The following is a 22578-nucleotide window of genomic DNA, read 5'->3' on the forward strand; positions in this document are numbered from 1 at the left end:
TTTTGTAAAATATTTCCAAATTATATGCAAAAATGTTTAATATTTGTGGTTTTTTTTCAATTTTTGGTTCCAAATTCTCTCCCTCCCCACAAAAGGCAAGTAATTTGATGTCGATTATATATATGATGTCATACAAAATATATCTCGATTATTAGCCATGCTGCAAAAGGAAACATAGACAAAAAAAAATACAAGAATAAAGAAAGTAAAAAGTATGCTTCAACCTGCATTCAGGTTTCATTGGTTCTTTCTCTGGAAGTGGATAGCATTTTTCATCATGTCCTTTGGAATTATCTTAGATGGTTGTCTTGATCAGATTAACTAAGACTTTCACAGTTGATCACCCATACAATACTGCTGTTACTATATACAGTGCTCTCCTGGTCCTACTCACTTCATTTTGCATTTTCTGAAAGCATTCTGCTTGTTATTTCTCATAGCATAATAGTATTCCATCACAATTATATATCACAACTTATTCAACCATTCCCCAATTAACAGGCATCCTCTCAATTTCCAATTTTTTGCCATCACAAAAAGAGCTGCTATAAATATTTTTTATAAATACGTTCTTTTTGCTTTTCTTTGATTTCTTTTGGGTACAGTCTGAGTAATGGTACTGCTATGTCAAAGGGTATGCACAGTTTTATAGCCCTTGGGGCATAGTTCCACATTGTTATCCAGAATGGCTGGACTACTTGACAAGTCCACCAACAGTGCATTAGTGTCCCAACTTTTCCATATCTCCTTCAGCATTTTTCATTTCCTTTTCTGTCTTGTTAGTCAATCTGAAAAGTGTGAGGTGGTACCTCAGACTTATTTTAATTTGCACAATAGCTCTATAGACCTTCAGTTTGGTAGTCAGTCTAATACCTCTTCTCTCCCATACTTATCTTTGGAGCCTCTCAAACACTGAGTTAGCTCTGGCAATGCATGCATCAACGTCACTATCAACTTGTGCATGCCTGGAAAGTACACTACCAAGGTACATGTACCTTGTACAGCATGATTGGTATGCCACTGAATACATAAATTAACTTTGTTAGATGTACCACTTTTATTATTATATTGGCTCAGCCTGCCCATAAGCAGTTAATATTTCTCCAATCATTCAAATATATCTTTGTGCCAAAAGTGTTTTTGTAATTGTGTTCATATAGTTCCTGGGTTCGTCTTGACAAGTACACTCCCAAGCATTTTATATTGTCTTCAGTTATTTTAAATGGAATTTCTCTTTCTATCTCTTCCTCCTGAGTTTTGCTGGTAGTATATAGAAATACCAATGTTTTATGTGGGTTTATTTTATATCTTGCAACTTTGCTGAAGTTATTAATTGTTTCAACTAGTTTTTTTACTTGATTCTCTAAGTATACCATGATACCATCTGTAAAGAGTGAGAATGATAGCTTTGTTTGCTCATTACCTATTTTTATTCTTTCAATTTCTTTCTTTGTCTTATTGCTGTTGCTAACATTTCTAGTACAATATTAAAGAATAGTGACAATAATGGCCACCCTTTCTGCCTTACCCATGATCTTATTGTAAAAACTTCAAGTTTCTCTGTTACAGATGATAATTGACCTTAGTTTTAGATAGATATTACTTAACATTTTCATAAAGTTTCCACTGAATCCTATGCTTTTTAGTTGTTATTTTTTATAAAAATGAGTATTATTTTTTAAAGGTATTTTCTGCATATATTAATGCAATTATATGATTTTTGTTGTTGTTAATGGTCAATTTTACCAATAGTTTTCCTAATATTGAACCAGTCCTGCATTCTTGGTATAAATCCCACATCATCATAGCACATGATCTTTGTGATATATTGCTGTAATCATCTTACCAGTATTTTATTTAAAATTTTTGCATTGACTTTGAGGAATCTGGTCTAGAGTTTTCTCTTCGCTTTTACTCTCCCCAGTTTAAGTATCAAAACCCCATTTGTGTCATAAAAAGGAACTGGGTAAAACTCTATCTTTACCTATTTTTTTCAAATAGTTTATATAGTATTGGTATTAATTGCTCCTTAAATTTTTGGTAGAATTCACTTGTAAATTCATCTGGTCCTGGGAATTTTTTTAGGGATCTTATTGGTGACTTGTTTAATTTATTTTTCTAACATAGGGCTATTTAAGTATTCTATTTCCTCTTCCTCCTGAGTAGTTTATACTTTTGTGTATATTCAATCATTTCACTTAGATTGTCAATTTTACTGGCATATAATTGGGCAACATTTATATTAGGAATTTATTTTGCCCAATTATATGCCAGTAAAAATGAACTTTGAATTTAAGCAGAAAACACCACTGGAAATTCCACCAGCTGTGACTTCAGGCAAATTATTTAACCTCCTTCAGACTCAGTTCCCTCATCTGTAAAATGAAAATAAATAAAGATCACTTAAGATGCTCTGCAAACCTTGAAGGGTCATATAAATTTTCGTTGTCACATAAAAGAGAGTTAGAGTAGAGTACCAAATCAACGCTCTTGCCATGGCAGTACTGGGATACTGATTTCTCTTCCTTTTTTTGCAAATTCTCTGTGACAATCAGCATTATCCTAAGGTTTCAGAGATCACCCAAGATGACGTTCTCATTCCTATGTGTACATGTTCGCTGGAAAGTGTTTGCAGAAATGCTGATTATCTAGTGTATCTTGAATCACTTCAGAAAAGCAGCTCAGTGACGTGGTCAAACTAGACACCTAGGGATTGGCCAGTGACCAGACAAATATCCTCAGACTCAGCTGTCTTCAGCTTACCCTTACTCTTAATGGCATCCCTTCCATAATGGTCTTCGAATTTGGCATCAAGATAAATAGTCCACAAAATAAAGCCAAGGGGGAGTCCATTACCTTGTATCCTATGCCATTCATTTAAGGATATCAAAGCACTTACAATCACAACTCTGTCAGTCCTTTGTAGAGAAAAGGACATAACCTTTGTGTTGAAAGAGAAGTAAAGGAACTGAGCATTGCTCCGGAGTGAGTTATATTGTTTGAAGAGAAGTAAAAGAAGCAGTGTAACTTTAGGTGAATGAGGATACATGTAAGTGATAGCTACAGTGAGCTTGACAAGCCCTAAGGGTTTTCCTTAGGTCACATGGCAACCAACTCCATCTGCTCTGAGAGTGACAATCTCTTAATTAATTTCTCTATCTGACAATTTAATGAATTAGATACAGAGCCCAGTTTTCCTGCCACTGCTTTCCTAGATGACATCTCTAGATAGAACCTTCCTAAGGCTCAGGAGAAGCGTAGGATGTACCCAGAAATTATCCAGTTCTGTCTCTGCCACTTACTATCTGTATGTCCTTGGCCAAATTCATTTCCCTCTCTGGGCCTCATTGGTAAAATAAGAGTTGGAATAGGGGGGAGGGAAACATTTATTAAGTACCTACTATGTGCCGCTAAGCACTTTACTCATAGTATCTCATTTGATCCTCATAATTCTGTAGTGTAAGTGCTATTATTACATCCATTTTACAGCTGAGGAAACTGAGCCCTAGTATTTTATCCCTGCAGTGATTCCACCTCTGTGATTCTAAGAAAATCTCTCAGAATATTGGTTATTTCAACCATAGCCAAACTCTCACAACCTCCTTATTCATTTTAACTAGAATTTGATTTTTCAATAGTCTCTCCACTTTTTTTGGTGCAGTGGATAGAGTAGGAGACCTAAATTTGGAAAGATCTGAGTTCAAATTCTAACTCAGGCATTTACTGTGTGAGGCTGAACAAGTCACTTAAACTCTGTCTGCTTCAATTTCCTCACATGTAAAAGGAATATAACATTAACTTCTACCTTGCAGGGTTTTCTAAGGATAAAATTATATAATATTTGTAAAGTGCTTTACAAACTTAAAGGTGCTATATAAATACTAGGTATTATTATTATCATCCTTATAACTATCTTTTATCTCTAAAATTATATATTTAATGAAAATGTGATAATTCATATAACATAATTCTAATGATACAAATAAATTCTAGGATATGAATGACAAGTACTTAGTATAGCAGCTATAGTATTGTTTGGAATTTGGGCCAGGGCTTGTCAGAATTTTACCCCTACTTTCAACAGAATGGTATCAAAATATCAAAATCTGCTTTTTTGAAGAATCTGATATCAATTCTTTATATCTTACTGTGAATTCAAATCATCCTCTCTCTCTCCATATATAATACATATATGTATACATATATACACATATATATATGTCCTTATTTCTATGTAATCAAAGTTTCTGTTACCTGATATAAGGATGTAGGCAGGAGAAAAGAGTTTTGGTTACAAGAGTTCAAAATAACACCTTGTAGGCAACTATCTACTTTGCCTCTAAGGAAAGCCAACCAACCCTGTTTGAAAAATAGTTTGATGGAGGTCAGGGACCAGTAGAATGACAACCTAAGTGAGCATACATATTCTAGATGGGAAAAAATCATCTAACTTCTACGAAGCACTTTCCCAATATTCTATGGCAAGAGAAAATATAAGTCTCTAGCAGAAAATTTGGGGTGCAAAAAGAGAGCTGAACTGGAAAGCAGATGAAATTAGATTCCCCTTCTGCCACTTCCCACATGTATGATTTTTGCCTAAGTGATCTTTATTTCCCTCAGGTACAGTTTCTTCAGCTGTGAAATGAGGATTGTGATAGATTGAAGGATAAAAGGCCTAGCCTATCTAAAGAGGAGATACTTCTACTCTAGACCTGCCCCCCCACTCCAACCTTGTACTTCCACACTTTCACTGGAAAATTCTATGCCCCATGCTTGTACTCAAGCTGACTGCCTTTGAAATCAGAGGCAGAAAACCAATCATGACATAATAAGACCCTATCCTCCCCTTAATTTAAAAAAGAAAAACACTTGTCTGTTTTTACTGAGTTATCCTTGAGATATCAGGGATGGAACTCAAGAATTTCCCCACACTGAAGTAGGAAAAATAACAGGGGCTTATTATTTCCAATTATTTATTTCCAAAAATCTATTTTGAAACAAATGTACTAATTTCTCTCCCCAAAGTTATCATTCAGTATCAATCTAGATGCTGGGAGTCCTTTCTCAGTATCATGTATCAACTCCTTCCTCCTACCATGATCCTAAAATCATCACTCACAAGGACCAGTGGGGCTTCCCCTTGACTCTAAGACACAGTTGTATCCTTAACTCTCCAGTGACTGATATCTAAAGGAATTCTATCTTTCCTGGCAATTGGGACCAAGTTGCCTCCACCACACCAGTTATTGTAATCCAGCTGTATATTTTCATAAACCCTCCATCCCTTGCCCATACCAGTACAACCACTCTACACCCCTGCTGTCTCATGATAGACCCCAAGTCTTTTCTTTATGAGTTTTAGAAAAGCATCTGTAATAAAGACTTACTCCTGCTCTTCAGATCACTGACAAATCTGCCTCTTCCCCCAGAGCCTCTGAGCCCCAAAGTAGCAACAGTAGGTAGGGAGAGGAATAATTCAAACATATGAGCTTGCAGGACCTCCCTGACAGCAAGTTTGTAAAGAACTGACTTTGTGAACACTAGCAAAATAAGAACTACCAGCAATAGGTTTATTGTTCATGTCTTGTCCCCAGGCATTTTGCAGAACCTGTAAATCTCCAGAAAATAAAAAAAAAGTTCATCTGTGATGAAGGAAGGAGAAGACACAAGCACACAAACATAAGGATTCCCAACATAGTCATGAAGCAATTAACAGTAATTAACTAATCTTAAGATTAGTACTATGATATGTGGGAATACTGGACAGCATTTTTGGTGGGTGAATTAAACAGCCAGAAAAACTGGAAATTCTATAAAACCTGTCTTCAGAGACTTTATGTCAAATTCTGTAATGATAAATTCAGTATTGATGATTTCTGTGTAACCCCAGCTTAAATAGCCCAGAGTCTTTGAATATTATTAATGTGTCTTTAACAGAGAGAGAATAGACTCTTCGCAACTGACAATTACCTGTCATCTTTGAGAGAGGAGAGGAGAGGATTGAAAGTACTGCTGAGACTTGGACGATTAAGTGCCAACAGAGATCAAGTTTGTAGGGAACATGGAAAGTTGGCTGTCATCTTAGAAAGAGTCTGAAGAAACATTTTGAGGATTTATCTGTTAACTGTATAAAAAACCTACCTAAAGAATATAATTGGTTCCATAAAGGACAGACCTGGTACTGGGACATGGCGTAAAGGACTTAGGGTGTCTCTCAGCCAATCAAGAGTCATGTGTTACAACTCTGTGAAGTAGATACTCAGAGAATTCCTGAGGGAAACAATGAATTTAGTAGCTCCCCTGAGAGAATTGTTGAGCTATGGTTCCAGCATTTTGGAGAAGTCAGCACTTACATTCATTAATGAAAGACTTATAGCTGACAACATCATTTCCCTGCTTTTGAAAAGAATAATGACGGTGGCCAATATATGGTTGAATATTTATGTATGCCTTTGTGTTATTTGTTACTATTAATAAATTATGTGGCCAATAGCACTGATGTTTGTCTGAGTCTATAAACCTGGAATTTGAGATTGAGGGGAAAGAAAGATTATGGAAAAAAAGGTTTTCATGCTTTTTCTGGTATGGAGACTTAAAGCTAATTAATTATTGAGAGATATTTTGCATATTAACACTTTCTCATATAATTCCCAGTTGTTCCTACTAGTTAGCCTTTGAACCTAGTAAGACAATTCGTAAAGGAAGAAAGCAATAGTAAGCAGACTAAGGAGTTGCACTGTGTTTACCCCAAAGAACACTTGAGAGGCATCACTCTCAGCTTACAACTCATACCTATACCCTTCTCCATGGGATTGCCACAGGTAGGTTAGCAAAAGCCTTGCTACACCTGAATTATGAGATATCAGTATAATATATAAATTGGTAATGAAAGGTTCCGCTAGATTCAATGGGAGAGTGTTATATATTCTCTCAGAGGAACTTGTCCAAAGGTGTTTATGGGAGAGGAATCCAAAACCCTCTCTCAAGGCTTCCGCTCCTTCAGGACTGATCATATATCAGTTTTTTTTGCTCCCAATGATTCTCATAAACAGCATTGCTCACTAAGGGGAAAAAAATTCATCTAGCAACTCTTTTGTTAATAATAGTGGATTTTCTCCCAACCCCTGGATTTAAAGTGATCTTTCTTTTTTTTGTGATTTTTTTTTTTAAGTTCTGGAAACAAAAAAAAAGTTTCCAGAATTCACTGACAAAGCTTTTGAAGAAAGACAAATCTCTGTAATGGAAGGAAGACAGATGAATGAATGAGCAAAATCATGGAAACTGACAAACACTCAGAGAACCAGGAATGCCCAGGAAGATTATATTAGTGATGCATCATAGAAGCCATAAAATATCATAGTTGGAAGAGATGCTAGGGATTTTTCTCATTTGATCCTCACAACAACTCTAGAAGGTAAATACCATTATTATCCCCATTTTACAGATAAGGAAATTGAGGACAACGAAAGTCAAACAACTTGCCCAGGGCCACACAACTAGTAAGTGTCTGAGGCCAGATTTGAACTCAGATCTTCTCAATTCTAGGTCTGTCCAACATTGTATCCACTGAGTCACTAACAGCCTGAAATTTTTCATAATCATTTATCATTCACTCCACAATTTCCTCATTTCATTCATTCACTTACACATTCCACAAAAAGTTACACTTTCTTAAACACTTATTTGGAGCCCTAGTTAAAGCAAAACAGTCCTCATCCTCCAGGACCTTTCATTCTGTGGGAAATAATATACAAATGTAAATATAAAACATACAAAATGGAGGGTACCGAGAGGGCTCAGGACAGGTGTCATGTGAGAGAAGGTACTTGAACTGAATTAGCAAGAAGCTGGGTAATTTATGAAGTCAATCCGAAAAATGAGTGCATTCCAAGCCCAAAGCACAGCCTTTACAGAGATAAAAATGTTCAAGAAAGAGGAAGTAGGCCAGTTTAACTGGAACATGGAGAACAAGAAATGGAGTAAGGTTGAGAAAGAAAAGTATAAGTCAGATTATGAAGTACTTTAAATACCAAACAGAGGAATTTGTGTTTTTTTTTTCCATGACTCAAATGGGAGTGACAGGAATTTCTTGAGCAGAGGAGGGAGATGTATGAACCTGTGCTTTAGGAATATAAATTTGACAGCTATTTTCAGGACAGATACGAGTCAGGAGAGACTGGGGAAGACACCAATCAGAAGTCTTTTGCTATCATCCTAAGAAGAGGTGAGGGAGATCTGAATTTGGGTGGTGATCAAGTTAGTGGATAGAAAGGGAAACAGGCTTTGGAGTTAGAATTGACAAGACTTGACAATTGATTAGCTATAAGGGATGAGTGAGAAGGAGGGATAAACAATGAATCCTAGATGGTGAACCTGAGTGACTGGAAAGATGAATGGTGGTACTCTCAACAGAAATAGATATATTAAGCAACAGGAAAGGAGGAGGGTGGGAAGACAGTGTAATATGAATTCTCTTTCACACATGTTAAGTTTGAGATGCCTAAAGGTTATCCTGTTGGAAATATTTCATGGATAGCTGATGGTGTGGTCTTGTTACTTCAATTGTCTGGAAATCTTTCCACCTGTAAAGAAATGCAACTTGCCTATAACTTGTGGTCTTAAAAATACTGAGGTCTTTTGGGTCTCAGTTGCTCTCATCCTGTCTCTAAGAGGTCTTTCAACCTCCCAGGACAAACAGTCATTAGCCCTGAACTGGAAACAGCTATCAACAGTAAATCAAATTCCCCTCCTACCATGAGTTTGGGTGATTATGAGGAAGAAATTATATCACAATTTAAACATGTGACCCATTTGTCCTTTAGAAACAAGTTAATGGACTGTACAGGCCCAGGAGGAAGAGGAGGGTAGTTAGGGCTTCAACGTGGTATTAATTGCCTGGACATAAAGTACAAAATGAAGGGCTTGATTAACTGTCAAAGTGACCTTGTTCAGCTATCAAGCATGAACTTTCATGGGAGGTGTCATACCCTCATTTACCAATGGTAGTTTTCTTTCTCATAGAAATGGCCTCAGGGTTGGAAAGGATGTGCACTTGACCCACTTTCCCTAGCAGGCTGCCTAGGGCATATTATCTGTAAAACCAGAAAGCAGTAGCAGTAGAGAAATGTCTATGAGTTTTCCTGGCAAAGAGAGAGAGGTAAAAAGACAGAAAGAGATAAGGACAGAAAACAAACTTTTCTCCCGTCTCTGTCCCTTCTCCCTAATTTTTTCTCCTAAGACTCCTCCCAAAACACCTAGATTCCAGACTTTTTAAAGTCAACCCAATAAGAGTGCTGTAGATCCTAAGGAATACTGGATCAGTATAGCAGGAAGCCCCCTGACACATCCAGGACAGCCTGCTAGCACAGGTTCTTAGATTTGCTTTTCTAAAAGGAATCAACTTTTGAGAGGTCAGCAATCTTCTTTAATCACATATACCAACAGAGAAAGTACAAGCAGAGAAATAAAGACCAATAAACAAGGCTTCCCACGGTCTAGCCAGAAGCAATACATACATCACAGAACAACAGAATGATCCAACTGTCTGACCATTACAAATACAAATAATATTTAGAACTCAAAATCTTATGGAAATGAGTGTTGAAATTTTTAAATGAACTAATTTTTTAAAAACTATCCCTTGGAAATTTTGAATTATATCTCTCATAGACATCTCAAATACAAACATGTCCAAGAAAGACAATCTTTCCCCAAGAAATGTTTCCTTCTTCTCTATCACTGTCAAGGGAAGCATCATCCTCTTAGTAACCCAGGTTTGCAATATTCATGTCACCCTCAACTCCTCAATTGCATTCACCATATATATTCAATCTGTTGCTAAATTTTGAAACTTCTTTTTGTGCAGTCATTTTTCAGTTATGTCCCACTCTTTGTGACCCCATTTTGGGTTTTCTTGGCATAGATACTGTGGTTTGCCATTTCCTCCCTGAACTCATTTTACAAATGAGGAACTCAGGTAAACAAGGTTAAATGACTTGCCTGGGGTCACATAACTAGTAAGAGTCTGACGTTGGAATTGAACTCATGAAGATAAATCTTCCTCATTCCAATAACCAATGCTCTACCCACTCTATCACCTAGCAAACTCTAGCAGCTAGGGCCTAGCTGTAACTTCTATCCCCTCAGTAGCTCTTATATTGGTGTATATGTGTATATATGTATGTGTGTGTTATGTATATACACATAACACACATATACATATATGCATGAATGACATATTCAGAAACATACATACATACATAAATGTATGTATGCATGTATATGTGTATGTATATCCATGTATATGTGTGCATGAATATATGGAGAAAGAGAGAGACAAAGGGACAGAAAGACATATGCCTTTCTCTCCACTCATATAGTCACCACCCTTCCAAAGGCCCTCATCAACTCACACCCTGGACTATTGCAATAAACTTTTAATTGGTCTCCCTGCCTCAAGTTTGTGATCACTCCAATCCATCTGCCACTGAGCTACCAATATAATCATCCTAAAGCATGTATCTGACCATGTCACCCTTCTACTCAATAAATTCTTAGTATTTTATTTTCCCCAATTACATGTAAAAACAATTTTTAACATTCATTTTTTAATACTTTGAATTCCAAATACTCAACAAATTCTAATGGCTCCCTATCAACCAAATATAAAATCTCCTTTTTGGAATGTAAAGTCCTTAGCACTTTATCCCCTTTCTACCTTTCTAGTCTTCTTATATGTTACTCATCATACTCTATGACTCAGCAACCGAGGCCTGCCTGCTGTTGCTCACAATCTCTCTACCCTGTGCCTTTTCACTGGCTGTTCCCGGTGCCTGGAATTCTCTCCCTCCTCAGCTCCACCTCTAGGTTTTACTGGCTTCCTTCAAGATTAACCTCAAATCCCAAATTTTACAAGAGATCTTTCCTGGTTTTCAACTGCTGGTACTTTCCCTCTGAGATTAACTCCCATTTTCACTTTATGTATGAATATGTGTGTATGTGTGTATATGTATACATGTGTGTATCTTACATGTATGGGAGAGTACTTGGCATTTTTGCTACATGCATGCATGTGTGTATATATACATGTATGTATATTTATGCACCTCTTATATGTACATAGCAGTTTGCATGTTATATCTCCAATAACAATGTGATCTCCTTGAGGGCAAGGACTGGTTTTGCTTTTCTATTATCTCCAGTGATTAGCACAATGCCTGGCACATAGTAAGTGTGAAATAAATGTTCATTGACTGACCAGCTACCCCTACACAGCCTTGTTTGTCTTAGATTTCCTGCCTGGTACTTATGACTCTTCTCCAAATCACCAATCCTGTTTTATCATTGTGTTCTTTCCCTCCTCAGTGCTGCTCTCTGTCTTTTCTTTAATTTATTGATTTGGCCTTAATCTCTCCATCACATCCCTGTGCGTCCCCTGGTATTGTAAATTGCAAATAAGTCAGAGGGCAGCTAGATAGCACAGCGGATAGAGTGCTGGACCTGGAGTCAGGAAGACTCGGCTGATTTCAAATCTGGCCTCAGATGCTTATTAGCTGTGTGACTCTGAGCAAGTCATTTAACCCTGTTTGCCTTAGTTCCTCATCTGCAAAATGAACTGGAAGAGGAAATGGCAAACCACTCTAGTATCGTTGCCAAAAAGACTCAAACGGGGTTACAAAGAGTTGAACATAACTGAAAACAACTGAATAAAAATAAATAAATAAGCCTCAACATTACTGACGCAAAGAATATATATATATATATAAAACCGTATACCACAGTGGTTAAGCAGCAGTGGACCTAGAGATGGGAAACCTGGGTTTGAATCCTACAGGACTCCACCACTTGCTAGCTCTGTGACCTTACATTAAAGTATTATAGGTTTATCATAAGGAAACCATAACAAAGCACTATATATGTGACTATCTGTTACCATCATACTCATCACTAACTCTCCCACTGCATACTGGCCATCTCCAGTCATCCTGATCTATATCTCACCGCTGGAGCCAGATGGCTCTGGAGGAGAGAGTGAGGCTGGTGACTTTGCACAGCCCTGCCTTACTTAAATCCAATTCACTTGCATGTCATGGCATTACCTCCCTGATGTCATGGTCCTATTCCAGAGCAAAGGACAAACAGCTCATCACTATCTGCCTCTAATGCTTACCAGCTAAGGGGTCCTGAGCAAGACATTAAGCACTTGAACTTCAGCTCCTTACCTTTAAAATGAGAGGGTTGGATCAGATGGCCTTTAAAATCCCTTCCAACTTTACATCTATGACCTGATGATTAGATTCATCCATGCCTTGGTTCGGAGCATTGGACGGCCTCCTCTACCGACAAAATTGTTCCTGGTTCTTGGACACCCCCTAGTGTCCACTTGCAATATTGCCCCACCTCAACTACATGTTAATTTAGTGTATACTCAAGGTGAATGACTGTTCCACTCATAGCATTATAGCTTTTAGAGTTGGAGATGAGTCTGGAGATCATTTAGTCCAACACTTTCATTTCACAAATCAATAGCATGAGGCTCAAAGAAACTAAATAATTTGCCTTTGTTCACACTGGTGCTAAGAAATAGATGAGGTTTCATGTAAAGACATTGTATACTAGACACAAGCAGGACAAGAACTTTACCATCTGATGCTCATGAAAATTGAAGAGCTTGGAATAGACCTTTAAACTAGCACATTGTGTGTATGTGTGTGTGCACTTGCATGTGACAGCCAAGCTAAATGAAGTGCAGAGTAACCAAGAAACAAAAGCAGAAATTTCCACAGAGCTTATATATGCAGAATGGAAAAGTTCACTTTCAAGACAGTGCCAGATAAGAGCAGGCCTCTGATTAAAGAAAGCATCCCTTCACTGGACGGTGTCCGACCCGTCTTGAAAGCCCTCCAATCTCCTTTCTATTTTCTCTCTGTAAGAGAGATGAAGAGAGCTTTTGACAGGCTACTTTATCACTCTTCCTCTGCCAGAATAACCAAATGGTAAATAACTCAAAATTATTGACACAGAGAAAAAACCAGAATCACTCTGTGCCTGCCAGGAAGGACAAAGACTTATTTTTCCTGATTAGGCCCTTCTCTGTGACATGTAAATTGAAGTTGATTTCTGCAAAAGTGCTCCTAGCTACAGGCTTGATCCCTGTGTTTTTACCACCAAGTCCTTGAGTGACTGCCAGTCTTCTTGCTGTCCTAGATACACTCATTCATTCATTCAATAAATATCTATTAAGAACCTACTATGTGCTAAACATAGTATAAGGTGCTATGTGCAATTCAAAGTCATAGGCAGTGAGACTTTTGCCTTACTCTCCCATAAAAGGGCTGCCTAAATCTCCCCCTCAGGATTCTAGGGGTGCCCCAAATGGTTAAGTATCTTTCTTTAATGCTATCATGTATTCCTGCCATTATTTGCCACCTTTGACTAGTACCTCAGTTCTATATAATGAATTAATATCAATTAGCTTTTACAAAGAGATATTTACTGCCAAGATATAGCAAGAACAGAAATTATAAACATTTTCCTCATAATCTACAGACATGCTCTCAGCAATATCACCTCAGTCCCTGGGTTAAGTGGTTTCAGACTTAATGCAGTTTCTACATGGCATCTGCCCCACCAGCTTCACTTCCAAATTGACATGGCTGATGGGTAAATGAGTCTGCATCTCTGGTATTCCTGCTGTACTGGGCCAGGAAGTTGACACAGTACTTCAGTTCTCACCTTCTGGATCCCGGAAAATCCTTCTGTCCTTTCAAAGCTCACAAGGTCACAGATATCTCCAATCTCCTTTACCTAAAACAAGAAAGGACAAAGATCTCTTTTCAGAGAACATGTTTAAGCCTCAGATGGGGAAGACCTTCTCCCTTTAAAGCATTGTCTGTCTTGACAAAATGCAGTCAGGTAAGAAAAAGCTTAAGCCAAAAACAAGGCCCTGGTTGACTTGTGCTTTTTGAAAGTAACCCGATTGTGGTTACTAAGCCAATCAAAAAGGTTCTTCTTCATTGCAAAGCTGATGGGAACCAGTTATGGAATGTTGGTGCTTACTTTAGATTGGAGAGCCAAACATTTCCATTAGGTGCCATCATGCCTTCCCCAAGGCACACTCCCCAGTCTTTTACACATTTCTTTACCCTACCCATTATACATACAAGACATACTCCTTGCTCTCAAGTAATTTACTGTCTAGTAGGATTGAGAAGATAGATGTAAAAATATTTACAATGCAATGCAGCAATGATTAGTGATGCATGCTACAGGCCATGAAACCTCAGGTTAGAAAGGTAGTGTTGGAGGCCAAGATCTTTGAAGTACACCTAACTTAGAGGAAGCCCCCATTCAGAAATTTCATGCACATGCACATAACAGTCTGAATGTGAAAGACATTCAGAGCAACACTGATTCATTCCTGTGGTTCCTACTTAGCTCTGGGTGTATAATTGGTTTGCTTCCCTTGACACCCAAGGCCCCTGAGATAGGGGCCACTTTTGGAACCATTCCTGGGAAAACAGACATACACACTCACAAACCAACAAACCATGCCTCATCAACTGAAGGTACTCTATAGAGGATAGCAGAAAATTTATACTCAAGGAAAAGAACAAGAAAGGCCCAAGCTTAGGCCTACTGGGATCATGTCATATCAGTTATAAAATAGATCGCTCCCAACTCCTCCTTAGACACTAATCTCTCTTTCTCCTGACACTGCAGAAATGAGTGGCTATAGGAGGAAAAAATAAGAATAACTTTGGTCAAAGCTACCAGGAGAGGTATGTTAAGAGAAGTGAAATTTGAGCTGGACCTTGGAAAGTAAATAGGATTTCACCAAGCAAAGATGGGAGAGTAAACAACAACGGAGTGAAATATATAACCAAAGATTAGTTAACACATGATGTATTTGGGGAATGGCAATAGTATTGCCTGGCTGAAGCATAAGGTTCATGTAATGGATAGTAGGACACAAGACTGGAAAGGTTTGGTCAAAGACCATGGTCTCCAAAGTAGGACTGCACTTGGGGCAAGGCAAAGGGAAAGACCTAATTCAGAAGTTTCAGACACACCATGATCAGGTGCAGCCAAGACAGTGAGAGCTTCACTGATTTCCATAATCCTTGCTTATCCCTAGTACTTAAATTACTTTTCTTCACATGCCAGGTTGACAAGATACAGGGCACTTTTGAAACCATTTCTGGGGAAACACACAAATGAATCATCCCTCATTAGCTGAGAGTACACTAAAGAGAATCACAAAAAAACTTCTTTTCAAGGGAAAGAACTCAACAGGCCCAAGGCCCACTGGGACCATGTCAGTTCAGTTACAAGATATATAACTCCCTACTCCCCTTTACAGTCTGTCACTGCAGAATAACTTTGTTCGCTGTAATAAAGCCAGCAATTTCCCCCTACCAAAGACTGACGTTAGTAACCGATATTTAATTACTGCCCCCAGTGAAACAGAATTTCAAAGTAATGCTAGCTGGAATGGATGTCTTTGCATTTGTTTTTTGCCCTACTTATGCTGAGCTGGGATGTCAATGCTTCTGGACTCTGAACCCCAGGCAGTGAAGCACAGATGGACTATGTGGGCCAATCTGTGATGCATGCTCATGCACGGACATCCCCTGTCTCAGGGGTATATATTGTGTGAGGATGAAGCCTTCTAAGGGACTGCAGAGCCAGAAGAGAACTGATGATACAAGAGTCGCTGATCTGGGCAAGCCCAGCCCTTCATCACTCTCTTTCCTTTATGACCATGATGAAGTTGTTGTTCATACTTCATACTCAACGAGCACCAAAATGACATCACAATGTTGGGGTCAAGGTTCGCTATGCTCAGCTGTGGCTGATCAGTCCAAAATAAGCTGGGAAGACTCTACCAGAGTCCAGGTACAAATAGTCCATTTGAACATTTGGGATGGAGATGTCTCAAGATTTGGGTATCTCATTTGTTCTCCAGAATTTGCTCAGCTTCTCTGATATAGACACACCATGCCAGCGTCTCCCATGTCTTACAATTAATCTAAAGTTCTTCAGAGAGACCTTGAGACTGTCTTTGTGCCATTTATTCTGACTTCCATGTGAGTGCTTGCCTTGTGCAAGTATCTCATAAAATAGTCTTTTAGACAGATGTACTTTTGGCATTCGAACATGGCCAGGACATCAGAGTTGTACTCTCTACAGTAGAATTTAAATGCTTGGCAGCCATTCAGCTTGAGAGAGGACTTCAGTATGCAGTAGCTTATCTTGCTAGGTGATCTTCAGAATCTTCCTAAGACAATTCAAATGTAAGTGGTTCATTTTTCTGGCAGGGTGCTGTTATATGTCCAGGTTTCACAGGCATACAACAATGAGGTGAACGCAATGGCTCTGTAGTCCTTAAGTTTGGTAGGCAACCTGATACTTCTTCTCTCCCAGGGTGACAGATGGACACCAAAGGTATATGAGCAGCCCCGTGGTAAGTCCACACAACAGAGGTGCTAGTTCTCCCTGAACAACTTATATATACCCCAATAACTCTTAAGATGAAACAGGAGTACTTTCAGTTGCCTTCTAAAAGATAGGTGAGAAAAAGGATTGCCTGGTGTCTTGTTTAACTGGTGGCAGCTATAATCACGTGACTTTCTTCTATTTTTTTAATTGTTCTTTCTTAATTATAGGGGAATGAATATTTTGAGATGGAAGTATCCAGATGACCCTGGCAGTTTGGGAGATTCGGAGGTCTTATGATGATCCAAAATGGGGTCAGAATTAAATGATGGCAGTAATAATAGTCATCAGACTGGCAATGGATCAGGAGAGATAGTCACCTGAGGATGGCAGGAGAGTCAAGGAACATGATCCCTTGTACCAGAGAAGGACAGCTATGGACTCTAGAAAGGCACAAATCATAGGAACTTGGCTAAGCAGCTTACCTAGGCTTCTAAGGAGAACCTTATGTGTATCTCCCACAAATAGGGTAAAGGCTTTCCAGGGCCAGGAAGTTGGGAGGTATTCTTTTGCCACACGGTTCTTTTGTACTAAAACATTTGAACCCACTCTCCTCCAGGGACCTCATGTGTTCAAGGGGAGAATGCACACCATTATGGTAGGAGTATTTTGTATCAACTAGTCATACCACCCTTTCTCAGTAAAAACACCAATAGTATTTAGAAACCCAGATCCTGAGGGTTATTGCTAGCACTCTGAGGGGAATAATAGATAGCCAACGCTCTAGGAACCTAACCTATGAGCATATGTGCCTAGCTGAGGGAATGATCCCAGAGAGGATACTATAGTAGGCTACAGCCAGATTTTGGAGGGTTTGAACACAGAAAATAGCTCTCTGCTGAAAAGTTTTTGAAATATTTTAAGCAAAGGAAGGAATGATCAGAACTATGTTTTAGGATAATTAACATGGCAGCAGAATATACAACACAATGGAGGGAAGAAGAATCTGAAAGCAATGAAAATATAGTTCATTAATAGGTATTACAACGTTCTAGGCACAAGGTGTCAAAGGGTTGAACCTGGGTGATGGCAACAGAAAAGGATAAGAGTAAATGGAAGAAAAACTAAAAATGAATAAGTGACAGGATACAGGGAAATGACACTATTATTTCATAGTTCAGCAAATAAGAAAATGAACAGAAATTGGTAGAATGAGGAATCATAAGGTTATCTGAAAGGGTAGACTTATTGAATTTAACGAATCACTGATTCACCTAGGGAAAGATGTCCAATAGGGAGTTTAAAAAATTGCACCTTACATTTGGGGGGGGGGGGAGGTTCTTTTCACTTTATTACATTGAATGAGTTATTAGTCCAAGTGAAACAGCAGCAGACTCCAAATAGTTACATTATACAACCTATGAGATTCTAAACTTGTGACAAGGGACAGAAGGCAATTGATCTACTCAATGCAAGGAAATCTTCACTTAAGTTTCAGTGAGCCACAAGCACTTAAAACACATGACCTTCAGCTGGCCGTCCTTAGCCAGTCCAGTCTCTATGAGAAACTGACTTGTGTTTTTATACTGGTCGTCCTGTAGCTGAATTATTTCTCCATATTCTGGATGCTCAATTACAGTACCATTGGAGCTTAGCAGACAGGATAGAGCTTGAGATATTGATTGGGGACTCATTCTCAGAGAGGTCATAGGATCATAGATCTGGAACTGAATGACCCCTTAGAAGTCATCCAGATCAAACCTCTTGTTTTACATTTGAGGAGAAGTTAAGTGACCTGCACATAAATCTCCAGGTGAAATACCTGCACACACTCACACACATGTACATGTATACACATGTGTGTATGTATATGTATACACATGTGTGTATGTATATGTACATATGTGTCTCTGTGTGTACATATGCATGTACACATGCACATATTTATTTATGTGCATATATACATATACATACATATGTACATACATATTTTTTCCCAGCCATCATTAGATACATGCTATCCCTGGGTAAAAACCCTATTATTCCTAGATTTTTAAGGCACAGTTCAGAAATATAAATCCAGTTCTCAGCTGCTATTTTCTTAACTAGGCATTCAATCAATTTACAAACATGTATTAAGGGGTTATTACGTGTCAGGCACTATGCTAAACCACTAAGATACAAAAAAAAAGCCCTACCTTCAGGAAAAATAAATTCTAATGAGGACACAACATGCAGATAAATAGATAAATACAAGATACATGCACAATAAATTGAAGCTAAACTTAGAGGAGAAGTCTCTAGCAACCGGCAGAGCAAGAAAGACCACCTGCAAAAAGCAGCATTTGAGCAATCTCTGAGAAAAACAGATACTTTAAGAGGCAAAGGTAAGGAGGGAGAGCATTCTAGGCATAAGAGACAGTCATCAAGTGAGGAGGAGGTTTTTTTGTTTGTTTTTTTAAGGATAGGAGAAACATGGGCATAGAAGCAGGAAAGGAACCCACAGATAGGAGGAGATTGAGAGTGAGACTGCCTTTCCCTTCTGAATCTTCGATTGGCAGCAGCAATTACATACTTCCATGCACCCCTAAGGTCTTCAGATGAGTGACTTCTTATAGAATAAATGAAGGACTATGACTGTTGAGTCTAACATATACATATTACCATTACATAAGCCATAAACTTGATAAAATATGCCATCTAGGTGTTCATCTAAATAATTTTTTTAAATGTTGACCATGACAGGATGAAGAGCAAAATCACTGGATTTCTACCTCAAAATTGATAATAATCTATTAATCAAACCACTTTCTGCTTTCACAAAAGAGTAATAAGTAACAGAAGTTACTCATGGACCCAAAGACAGGCCCATGTCTTTTGCTAGGGATGAGATCTTTCTAGAGAAAGAAAGAAATGTAGGTTTTCCAGAACTTTTCTCCCAATTTCTACGCAGAGGGCAGAACTTACCATGAGCAAAAAGCAAAGAAAGGTAATTTTTGGTATCGTCTACCTTCCATACTCTCCTTCTCCCTGGGCAGTTTCAGGGGTCTGTAATTTTTCATCCTCCTTCCCCTAATAAAGCCTTCTCTATACTGCCAGTTATTTGGGAGGAAGCCAATCATTTAATTTACACCAAAGCCTCACTGACTCAGAACAACTTGAAGTATAACTCCTAGGAGTGTGTGCATTTTAACTGAAAAGACTAAGATGCAGACATGAGCACATTGTGGGAAGAGAGTTGGTTCTGAACCCCTCAAACCAGGGGGAGACTAGCTCCCTGACAGGTGTTCACCTCTATTATACCCATTTGTCCAGGATTCCAAGACATAAACTACAGACCTAAAGATTCAAAAGACCAGGAGCAATGGTCCGGAACAGCTGATTTAAGTAACCTAAGTAACTGTGATGTTAAATTGTCCCAGAAGGCACTGGTAAATTAAGCTGCATAACACTGGATGGCACTTGGTCCCAGACTCATTCCCTTCACTGTGTTGTTGTTAGTGAGCCCAACAACCCAAGCATTAAGATGCAAATCAGGGCAGTGCTAATATTGCATGGATGAGCCAGAACCATAGAAATAAAAAGAAAAGTAAAAGCTATCCCTTAGGCTCAACTGATTCGCAACTAGCACCTGCCCCCAGTTGAAGACTGGGTATATTCTACAGCTATTTGCTCCCAAGAAATTACAAATGCTACCTTTTTGCTTCTGGTGTAAACCAAGGACATTAATTGTCTTAGAGTGGTGTATCCCTAGTGAAGTCCTACTTGGCTTTACGATTTACAGTTAGTTCAATGTATCTGGAACAGATATGATGGAACAGAAAGAACCATGATCTTGGGAATCAGGAAACTTGCATTCTTGTTCTAACTTTGTTACTCTTTATAGTTGCATACCCTTGGAAAAGTCCCATCCTCTCCATACCAGGGGTCTTGGAGGCACAGCATACTGGGCTGTTACAACTTCCATGGGGAAGACACTGGGGAGCCTGCTTCTGAAAAGGTGTGATGACTTGTAATAGAAGAGCCTACTCCTTGGTTTGGTGCATGAGCTGATACTATATCTAGTCTACTAACCATATAGAGAAAAAAGAGCCCTTTTGCCTAGCAATGGAGCTGGAATTGGCACTAACTAACCAAAAGATACTCTTGAATGCTGTAAACCTCCAGAGAGGAAGAGACCTCAGGTTCTCCTCATCCAAGGTTTGACATGTGCTCTGTGAATATAGGCCTCTATTCTTCTCCTCTTTATATTTGTTCTTTCCTATTTTAGGTGAAGGAATTAGAAACATCAATGATCTTGTAAGATTTGAAAGACTAGAAAGGTGAGCCACCAGAAGTCCAGGAGCCAGAGTCCATGCAGATTTTTTTGAAAGCAAAGTCCCAAAGGGCCTATTTGGCCCAGCACAGAGCAAAGGAAGCCAATAGAAAGCTACATCCATTCAATTCCACATTTATGCCAAATTTGATGGGACAAATGTTACATAGAAACTGCTTTTGCTTTGAGAAGGCAAAATGGTGTAAGGGAAAGTGTGCCCCCAAGTATTACGGGGAAGGTTCTTGTATTTTTCTTCTAACTAAAACTTCAAAGACAATATTCCTTTGCAAAAGTTAATTGGTCTAATTGATTAAATTAGTATTTGGGGGCTTATTACTATCATCTAACAGAAGAAGCAACATCCTAGAATGGGGTTTGAGCTGATAACATTAGCAAATGACACCTTCTACATCCTTATAGGGTACCTTAGAACTCTGAGAGAAAGATGTGACCAGCCCTGCTGTGGGAGCCTGACCCATTAGCGTTTGTTTGAGGGATAGGAGGAGGGGATCAGTGTTGGAAGATTAAATCCAGAGCATTGCTACACCTCTCTGCTTCCCTTCCTTGCCACAAAATCACAATCACACACCCAACCTACTTCACAGGATTATTGTGATTCATAAAGGAGATGATGTATATGAAACCCTTTTTAATTATCATGTTCACTCTCATGGTCTCAACTAACTCCTGTATAAAATGAGGGAAGAGGAATAGATACGCTCTAAGGTTCTTCCTGTATCTATCATTCTTGGAGTATGACAGCAGCTCACAAAAAGGAGCACAAATCTTGTATGGGCCCTTCTTTTATAACGTTGGACACCACTTGATCACCTAATATACTTTGAATCAACCACAAACTTCTGATCGCTAGATAAAGCAAATCATTAAGCCTGCTCCCTGAACCACAGACTTCCATCTTTATCTCAGCTAGCCATTTTACAAAATTCAAAGCGCTAGTAATAAGTAGAACAGATCAGAGAGGATGAATGAAGCTATAAAAAGAACATGGCTATTAGAGTAAAGAGACCTAAGTTCCAGAGTGGCCCTGCTCCTTACTAGCTATGTGACCTTAGATAAGTCACTTAATCCCTCTGAGCCCCAGTTTCCTCATCTATAAAATGAGATGATATTATCTGTACTCTATGTCACATCTTTAAATTTGAAGGGCCCTTTGAAGTCTCTCATTTAAGTGTAATGAGCATGATCTATCACCAGAGGGCAGTCTGAGGTAGCTACCAAGTTCGTCTGCTGCTGCTGGATGGTACCAGTCTGTGCTTTGTATCTGCATTCACCTCCCAAATCTCCTGGGTTCTGAGTCTACTAACCACTCTCATTCATCCTTTATCTCCATGTGCTTCATTTAACGTTACTTACAAGGTACATACCCATATAAATTCCTTCACCCAAATGGTAGAAATAAGTCATCACAAATTAATACTCATGCACCCAAGAGGCACAGTCCTAGCCTTTGACCCTTATAATCTCTGGACCAAGCACTCACAAAACAGACAAAGCAAAAGCCAAGAAATTCAGTTTTCCATCCTTCCTAGTTGGATGCTTTCACTCACAAACATGAGGATAGATTGGTTTTACCCTGGTTCTGCTGGAACTCAGAGTATCCTGGGGATCTCCCCAAAGCAGAATATATTGAACAAATAAAGTTGCATTAAGTATAAGTTTTGTTTCCAAGAAGTCATATTTACATTCCCCAATCTTAAAGTCCCTTCTTATCCTTCTATCAAGTGCTTTAGTTTCTATTATCTCCCTCCCCTTAATACTAGACACACACCCACACACTGCCTAACCACCAAAATCCTAGCAAGCAG

At 38.7% G+C, this 22578-nt stretch overlaps 1 long non-coding RNA gene across 4 annotated transcripts in view; it reads right to left on the reverse strand.

The window, feature by feature from the left end:
• Window positions 1–22578, reverse strand: part of LOC140520610 (uncharacterized) — a 132738-nt gene that overhangs the window by 94857 nt on the left and 15303 nt on the right. For all 4 annotated transcript variants that reach the window (XR_011972594.1, XR_011972595.1, XR_011972592.1 and 1 more), the window contains exon 2: window positions 13735–13806. This is a non-coding gene — a long non-coding RNA (uncharacterized lncRNA). The remainder of the gene's footprint in view (window positions 1–13734; window positions 13807–22578) is intronic.

The sequence above is a fragment of the Notamacropus eugenii genome, chromosome 1, assembly GCF_028372415.1.
Source record: "Notamacropus eugenii isolate mMacEug1 chromosome 1, mMacEug1.pri_v2, whole genome shotgun sequence".
NCBI classification, from domain to species: domain Eukaryota; kingdom Metazoa; phylum Chordata; class Mammalia; order Diprotodontia; family Macropodidae; genus Notamacropus; species Notamacropus eugenii.